Genomic DNA, 9,411 nt, shown 5'->3' on the forward strand with positions numbered 1-9,411 from the left:
TTTAGGAAAGATGTAGAAGCTTTGGAGAGGGTGCAGAGGAGATTTACCAGGATGTTGCCTAGAATGGAGAATAGGTCGTACGAGGATAGGTTGAGAGTGCTAAGTCTTTTTCCATTGGAATGGCGAAGGATGAGGGGTGACTTGATAGAGGTTTATAAGATGATCAGGGGAATAAATAGAGTTGACAGTCAGAAACTTTTTCCCCAGGTACAACAGAGTGTTACAAGGGGACATAAATTTAAGGTGAAGGGTGGAAGGTATAGGGGGGATGTCAGGGATAGGTTCTTTACCCAGAGAATGGTGGGGGCATGGAATGCGCTGCCTGTGGGAGTGGCAGAGTCAGAATCATTGGTGACCTTTAAGTGGCAATTGGTTAGGTACATGGATATAGGTGCTTAAGCTAGGACAAATGTTCGGCACAAAATCATGGGCCGAAGGGCCTGTTCTGTGCTATATTGTTCTATGTTCTATGAGGGAGCATTATCTGGGGTGGCATGGTGGCTCAGTGGTTAGCCATGCTGCCTCACAGCACCAGAGTTCCAGGTTCAATTCCAGCCTTGGGTGACTATCTGTGTGGAGTCTGCACATTTTGCCTGGATTTTCTCCCACAGTCCAAAGATGTGCCACGCTAAATTGCCTGTAGTGTTAGATGCATTAATCAGAGGGAAATGGGTCTGGGTAGGTTACTCTTCGGAGGGTTGGGGTGGACTTGTTGTGCCTGTTTCCATACTGTAGGTAATCTATTAAATTCCAGTGCGTTCAGGAGGGATGTTCGGAAGCACTTCCACATAAAAAGGGTGGGAGAGGCTTAGAAATCTCTTCCACACACAGCAGTGGATACTGGATGATTTGTTAACTTTAAATCTGAGATAGTTATTTGGTTTGTTAAGCAAAGAATTTAAGGATAATGCAGCTGTTTTGATTTGTAAAGCTTAATCTATCATCCTTTTTGGAAATTCTCTCCTCCCCACTGCCTCTGGTCAGGAAATTCAAATATTAACAGATTGCCCTCCTGATCCCTGCATGTCAAGGCATTTGTCATGCACAGATGTGTAGAATTACAGTGTGAATATCACAGCAGTTCCAACACTCACGCATTGTCACTAAGGGAGCCTTGCATTCTCTGTAAGTGCAAGATACATGGAGTAGCTTGGTTGAAATCTTACATAAGTTCTGATGACCTGTTTTCTGGTCCTGTAGTGGCTCCAATCAGGATTTTGTCCAATGCCAAGAGCGAGGGACAACCTGACCCAAGGTAAAGAGGAGAATTTGTTTTATTGACAGTCCAATCTCCAGTCCTATGACTGGGTTAGGAGCAAGGTTTCCAATTGGGTTCTGCCTCCAGCAGAGTTGGAGCTGATACCTTTAAGAATCTTTTACAGTTATTCAAATAGTTATCTTGTAACCAAACAAAATCAGAGATTTCTTTCTGTTCCAGGAGGAGGACTGTGTACTCAGATCCCATCTTAGCTCCATAATCTCTGGAGTGAATGGGCTGGAGGACAATCTTAAAATTCAAACTCACTCAATCCAAAGCAATTCTACAGACACAATGGGCAGGTCATTGGTGGTAAAATCTTATTGTTGCTCTCTGAAACAGGCAGGGGGAACTTCTGTTCAGTAATTCGCTATTTCTTTTCCCATTTGCTTTACACAGTTAATTTGCTGGCAATTTGCATTCTTTCCCAGCATAAGTGTGGTGTTTCTTCTTGCTTGACTCGTTACCTGGTGGTTATGGCAGCTGCCGATCTGATGTTATTTTCACTGATGTTATGCTGAGGAGAATTCCCTATTTTTATTACCCACAGTCTTTTCTGGACATCACCCCTGTGTGTAGTGTTATTGGGGCTCTGTTTCGTGCAGCCATGGACTGCTCTGTCTGGTTCACCGTCACTTTCTCCTTTGACCGGTTTGTTGTCAGAAGCTGAGAACAAAATATTGCACTGAGAAAACTGCGACAATGGTTCTAGCAATAACCTGCATCCTGTTCTGTCTGAAATTCATCCCTTTCTATTTTCAAATTGAATCTTGGATGATGATCTACAATGTGCCATTCTGCTGTAAAATGAAATCAATTACTGCACTGAGATTTGGTGGGTGGCATTGGATTGGCTTGATACGGTTTTAACCCCTTTAGTGCCATTCGCTTTAATTCTATTGCTCAATGCTCTGACAGTCAGACACATTTTAGTGACCAGTCATGTCCGAAAGAGGCTGAAGGGTGACAGCAAAGGAGAGAACTGAAGAGACCCAGAGAAGGAGAGCAGAAGGAAGTCTGTGATTTTCCTCTTCTCCATATCGGGGAACTTCATCCTCCTGTGGTTAATCAATGTTGTGGATTTCTTATATTATGTCATTCAAGGAATGAATATTGACGAATACCCACCTTTTCAACTTCACCTCAATAAGGTTGGTTATATGCTGCAGACTCTAAGTTGTTGCACAAACACATTTATTTATGCAGCAACTTTTTCTCGGTTCAGAGCAAAGTTCAGTAACACAGCTAAATACCTGGTTACATGAATTCTTTGTGTTATAAATAAATAAAACTCCTCGGTGAAGCACATAGGAGGGACTTGTTGTTCCTGGGCTTGAATGATTTTTGTTTCATTAATTTGTGCAACATGGACATCATTGGCTGGGTCAGCATTTACTCCCTGTCCCTAGTTGTCCTTTGAAAAGGTGGTGGTCTCCTTCCTTTTTGAATCGCTGCAGTCCATGTGCTTTGGTTCACCTACAATGTTGTTAGGGAAGGAGTTCTTGGATTTTAATGCAGCAATACTGAAGGAGCGGTGACATATTTCCAAGTCAGGATGATGAGTAGCTTAAAGGTAAACTTGGAGGTGCTGGTGTTCCCATTTATCTGCTGACCTTCTCCATCCAGGTTGAAGTGGTTGTGGGTTTGGAAGGAATTGTACAGGACTGTGAATTTCTGCAGTGCATCTTGTAGATGCTACACACTGGCCTACTGAGCATCGGTGGAGGCAAGAGTGAATATTTGTGGATGCGGTACCAATCAAGCGGACTGTTTTGTCCTGGATGGTGTCAAGCTTCTTGAGTGTTTGTTGGAGCAACACCCATCCAGGCAAGTGGGGAGTATTCTATGACACCCTGATAAGAATCCTTATCCCAGTGCAGGAAGAGAGTCGAGCTGCAAACCTGCGGATTCCTCATCATTGCATAATCCAAAGGAATTGTCTGGGAAAGTTAAATTTCCTATTGGGTAATTCCAAATGGAATTTCCTATTGGGTAATTCCTATCAGCTTGGAATCATCTATTCATCTCCATCAAATTCAAATACTTCAGAGGGTTCTGATACAATTTCATAGAATAATTCTTCAGAAAATGTTTGACCATTCAACATACCCCATACTAATGGCAAAAACAGCCAACTATGAGCTGTTTCGATGCAAGAAAGTGTGGCAGGTATTATATGACATTATCAGTTCCCACCCACCGAACAAATTTCTGGGCTCCCGGTTTTTCGGCATCAGACAGGTGTGGAGGCTGAAAAACCTCAAGGATTCAGTCAAGGGTTAGAGAGGGAGGGCAACAGCTCACAGCACTATCCAAACTGACAGCACACACAAACACATGCACAGATACACATACACAGATGCACAGATATACACAGACACACGCATACATACAAATGCACACCATTGCGGTGTGGAAATTGTTGCAATTGGATTGAGGTCCCTCGGTGAAGATGCTCATGTGGAGAAATGTTGTGCACCCCCTGCAATGTGGAAATGATTTATCTTTGAGTAGTATTCCTGACGTTATTCAAAACAGAGTGTTTCTAGTGCAATTATATCCAGGCAACTCCATGTGAACCAATTTGTGAGGAGACAGTGTGAATTTTATTATACTTTCTGCTGCTTACAGTGTTTTCTGAAGTACTCTCACAAATTCTAAGTGAGAAAGGATTCAAAAATGGTAGCAGTGAGACCAGCACTGGGCATGTTCATCTCCTTCTCCTCATATTTCAAGGACAGTATCACAAGTCATCCAGCAAAACTGTTCTGTGTCTCCAAAGGTATTCTTTGAAGAACAAAACAAATGCGCAATATGAGAGATTCACAGACTAAAATGTTTTCTCCAAAAATAAATCTGATTCTTGTGGAAAGTTCACTAGAGGGTGGCATTGTATCACTTTAGACACAAGATGGGCAGACAGAGAGAAAGACAGAGACTCGTGCCTTTGATTCACCATATTTTAATTCATTCATCCAAAATTCCATCAGGACAAAATGAGTACCATTGCAGGCAGAGACGGACAGACACATACACACACACATGTCAACATTATCATCAACATTGTATTATCTTAAATACAAAAGGGACAGACAGAGAGAGAGGTGTTTGATCCCATTTTAATGGCTTCATCCCAAAAACAACAGAGACCCCATTGCAGAGATACACATAAACATAGATTCCTGCAGTAACATGAACACACACTAGACACAAACACATAGATAGGTACAAAGACAGACACAGATACATATAATCAAAAAAGTACTGTAATACATACACGAACACACACACATATACCTTCAGACACACACAGTCATTCACACAGATGCACAGACACACACACAGATACAGAGATAGAAACCTACACAGATTGACACAGAAACACACACACATACTTGCAGACACGTACATACAGAAACAAACACACACAGGCATACACATTCAGACTCAGATATTGTCAAGGACAGCAAAAGTGAAGCCACTAATAAAATTCCTCATTCCAAAAACTAAATGAGAAATCAGTAGATTTTTTGGAATGTGAGAGTTTACTGGAAATGTGTGCATAATTTCAAATAAAGAGCTGTGCCTTTGTTATGAAGGTGTTAAAGTGTACTGTACCTTTAGGAAAGTATCTGACTGCACCGAGTGTTCTGAACAAGATACAATGAAACCTTTTAATCCAGCAGCTAGAATAGTCGGTTGGATACAAAAAAACAAATGTGAATTAGGCCAATCAGTTTAAATTATACACCAAAAAAACCCCAAACTCCAATCAAGTTTGAATCTAGTATATCGACAATATTAAAAGCCGATGACAAAATCTGGTGCTTGAGGATATAAAACCAGGAAAACGTGAACAGTTGAGAGAGAACTGCCAAGCCACCAATAAATGCAGACTGCCCACACAATAGGTCTCTTAAAGGTACACTTATCTATCAACGACCTGTGAAAGAGAAATTCTAAGAAGAAAATCTACAGAGGAAGATACAAATGGCAGATCTGACAGCTGCCTGGTTTTGAAATTTGGATTTTTGTAAATCTTAATCAGAGGTTTTATTGGACTAGTATTATAAAAGGGAAAGTAACAATAGGAGATGTAAATGGTTATTAGTTAATTATTTTCTGTTATACTTTCAGAAATAAAGTTGTTACTTTTTACTTTAACTAGTTCTTGGCCTCTCAAATTTTCGCAGATTACCACAGAGTAAATCATTTTGTATTACAGGTTTAAATTAGCAGAGGGTTCACCCCATGTTGTAACACCTTTAACAAATCTGTGAAGGAAACTAACAAAAAAGTAGTCTGGTTAGCAGAATGCGAAGCATCCTTTGTAAGGATGAAAGCAATTTGAATGAATGAACCAGTGTTGGCCATTCCTGATTTTTCCAGCCTTTTCAAAATGGCATTTGATGCTGATAACTTGGAGTTGTGTGCTGTCTTGTTCCAGTACGATGAATCAGGAGTAGAGAAACCCATAGGGTACTTCTCATGGGAACAATATCAGTTATAGGAAAAATACTGTCCTTGAGAAGAAGAGGCTGTGGGATTGCTGTTGGCTTTTCAATACTTTGAAGTCTACATCTGACAAGGATTAATGAAATGCAAAGTTACACTGATCAAGACCAACTAGCCTTCATTGAGAAGTTTAAAATGAAGAAAGCAAGGCTAATCCAATGGAGTCTTTTCCTGCAACCATTTAATGTAAAGATCGTACACATTGCTGGAAAACTTAACGTAATTGCTGATGTATTGTTCCAAGGTGAGAAATAATAAATGGATTGCAGTCAGTGAAGTAGCACCACCCAGAAAGTTTGTGATTTCTAATAAACCTATTGGACTATAACCAAGTGTTGTTTTAGATTAGATTACCTACAGTGTGGAAACAGGCCCTTCGGCCCAACAAGTCCACACCGACCCGCCGAAGCGCAACCCACCCATACCCCTACACTTGCCCCTTCACCTACCACTGCCAGGCAATTTAGTATGGCCAATTCACCTGACCTGCCCATCTTTGGACTTTGGGAGGAAACCGGAGCACCCGGAGGAAACCCACACAGACACGGGGAGAATGTGCAAACTCCACACAGTCAGTCACCTGAGGCGGGATTTGAACCCAGGTCTCTGGTGCTGTGAGGCAACAGTGCTAACCACTGTGCCACCGTGCCGCCTCTAAAGTGTTGTGCGACTTCTAACTTTGTTCACCCGAGTCCAACACTGGCACCTTCATGTCACAATGAACCAAAGACATCTCTTTACATACAATTATATTTACATGCATTTAAGGTGGATTCGATAACGGAAATGACTTCCATTTACCTTCAGAAGGAAGATATCAGACAGTGGTCTTGCCCCACTGAGCCTTGGTAGCAGCTATCCCAAGCTTTAGTGTGCTCTTCAGCAAGTAGTCCTGGACCTTAAGACGTGTCAGTCTGCAACAGTCAAGGTCACCTCCTTGTTCTGGAAGACCAACAATTTTCGGGCAGACAAAAAGAGCCTCTTTTACTGAATTCATGGTCCTCCAAGCGCAATCAATGTTTGTCTCGGAGCGTGTCCTGGACAACACACAGTAGAGCACAGAGTCCTGCATCACACAAGTGCTGGGAACACACCCTAACAGACACACTGCATCTTGCCTCAGACTTCCTTTGCAAAGACACATTCCAGAAGGAGATGCTTACAGTCTCTACTCACCTTGCAGCTGCTTCCAGGGCAGAGTGTTTACTGGACAGAGTCCAACTCCAATGTTTGTTTTGTTTTCTTCATATGCTGTTGTACTGAATTGAAATTCTTTATTAACTATAGATGTATATATACTTGTTTTTATGAGTAAAGTATATTCTTGAAATAAAAAAAATCATTCCTTCGGTATGAGACCTAAAACTGCTCGCAATATTTCAAATACCTTAAACAGCCTGAGCAGTACATTCTGCTCTTCTATTCTAAAATTCTCAAACAAACCCTAACATTGTATTTTCGTTCCTAACTGCCAACTGAAGCTGCGTTTTAACATGAAGAGAATCCTGAACACGGACTAACAAGTCCCTTTGTGCTTCAGTTTTCCGAAGCCTTTCCCCATTTAGAAAACCGTCTCTCCCTCTCTCCTAATCCCAGTGCATAACCTCACACACTTTCCCACATTGTGTTCCGCCTGGCAACTGAACTGTAAGAAAGTCCTGAACGAGGACTCCCCCCGAGTACCCTCAGGTCTGGCAGTATCTGCCCAGAGAGAGATAAAGCTGAGACAACGTTTGGGGTCCGGGGGCGGCCGTCATTCGGAAGATCGCGCTTTGGGACTTGATGCGGCGACACACAATTTCTTCATCACTTTCACCTCTCTGCCTGTGGGAAGGAGTATTTTTCATTCTAAAACGTATTATTTTGTTTGGCGACACCAAAGTCGGCCCTTTTGTGTTTCTGTTTTCTCTCCTGAAAGGGTTGTTTCTCTTTAAAGAGTTTATCTTCTGAAGCAGCTGCTAACGGTCACTCGGGGCACGAGGCGGCCGTTAACCGCCAGCTCGCGCGCGGCGGGGGAGGGGGCGGAGCCTGGAGCTAAAATGGCGGCGGTCCCACCCAGAAAGGAAAAGGCTCAGAGGGAGAACGGACTGTGTCAACAAACTACCGTTCCTGAAGGTCATGATGGTGGATATTGGGGGTGGAGGGAGAGTGGACTGTGTCAGTCAAGTCCTGTTCCTGAAGGTCATGATGGTGGATATTGGGGGCGGGCGGGCGGGTGGGGTGAGGGAGCGATTCCGCTTTGGCCCCGCTCCTTTCCCTGAACATGTCATCTTGCCGGTAAGTGGGGCCGGGCGGCCGCTACTGATTTTATTTTATATTTTCCTCTCTCACGCAGCCCCGAGGTTTGTATTTAAATTGGGCGGGATTCTTAACGAATGCATTGATTCTCCTGGATTAATTAGCATGTTATGGTTGATAATACCTTTTAGGAATGACCAGGAGACGCAGAGAATTCCTCAAGATAATAAGCCATTATTTGCAAACAAAAGCTGTAGCTATCAGAGCCACCAACCCTGAAAGCCACGAACAGTGAGAGTACTCAGTGAGTTATGTTCTAAAAGCCAGGCTCTACCCCCGTTATATTTACATAACCAATCGCACTGAGCCTACATTAACTAATCAGACTCTGCCACAATTGTCCTCTGGATTGCTGCTGACCCCCACATTGTGCTGTGGTCATCTTTTCACCTTTTGTCACCTGACAGGCCGCAGTCGGGCAAGGCTGACTCGAGCATGCAATCCAGACCTTGCACTTATGTAACATCTCCACATGTATTAATTTGTAGTTATATATTCATTTTTACCATAGACGCTGTCCATATGGCCATTTCTACTACCTTTCGGACGTTTCCAATCCCTTTCCCACCCCTAAAACTGTAATAGCAGTGGTCCCCACCCTTATTATTTCTCCTGCACACCGTCCAACACAAAGTGGGAATAATTACTGTGTTGTTTTTAATCTCTGATCCGGGAACTTCACTGTCCACAGGTTAGTGACAGCTACTGGCCGCAAGCGGGAACTGCAACCAACTCACGGAAATGTTCAGGGTCTGTCGGGGTAATGAAGCGGCTCATGTGAGCAAACGGACTCTCTCTGTACACAAAGCACTCAGATTGATGCACACGATTGGGAAATAAAACAGGAAAATCGACGTTTCAGACAAAAAGTCGATTTTCCTGCTCCTCGGATGCTGCCTGACCTGGGCTTTTCCAGCACCACTCTGATCTAAACTCTGGTTTCCAGCATCTGCAGTCCTCACTTTTTTGCCCCGAGAAATAAAACAACCGATTGTACAAAATAAAGAATATTGTTTGGATACGTTTTGTTCAAAATTGAGCAGAATTTCGTAAAGAAAGAGCATTAGTGTGAAAGAGCATTAGTAGGAATAAAGAAAGTGTTAATTTATGTAAAAAGGTAAAACTCAGGATCTCTGGTTAGAGTTTATTTTAACCTTGAATAGATCTGACATATTAATCTTCCCTCCCCTTCTCAATAGACGCTGTTGGAACTGTTCAATGTTTCCAGCAGCTTGTGTGATTATTTGAGGTTCCCAACAGGCGCAGTGTCTCACTTTTCGAAAAAAATTGCTGTGCTGCAATTAACATTTAAATAAGAATTGGGAAGCTGCAGAGGGGTA

The 9,411-nt window shown here is 42.6% G+C and overlaps 1 long non-coding RNA gene across 1 annotated transcript; it reads left to right on the forward strand.

The window, feature by feature from the left end:
- The first annotated feature begins 7,962 nt into the window (after window positions 1–7,962).
- LOC148136019 (uncharacterized) lies at window positions 7,963–9,194 on the forward strand. The gene is made up of 2 exons (XR_015754710.1): window positions 7,963–8,050; window positions 8,763–9,194. It is a non-coding gene; the product is annotated as an uncharacterized LOC148136019 (long non-coding RNA).
- Window positions 9,195–9,411: the final 217 nt, after the last annotated feature.

Source organism: Chiloscyllium plagiosum, unplaced genomic scaffold (genome assembly GCF_037043375.1).
Source record: "Chiloscyllium plagiosum isolate Xiang-an unplaced genomic scaffold, Cpla_swu_hap1 HiC_scaffold_47, whole genome shotgun sequence".
NCBI classification, from domain to species: domain Eukaryota; kingdom Metazoa; phylum Chordata; class Chondrichthyes; order Orectolobiformes; family Hemiscylliidae; genus Chiloscyllium; species Chiloscyllium plagiosum.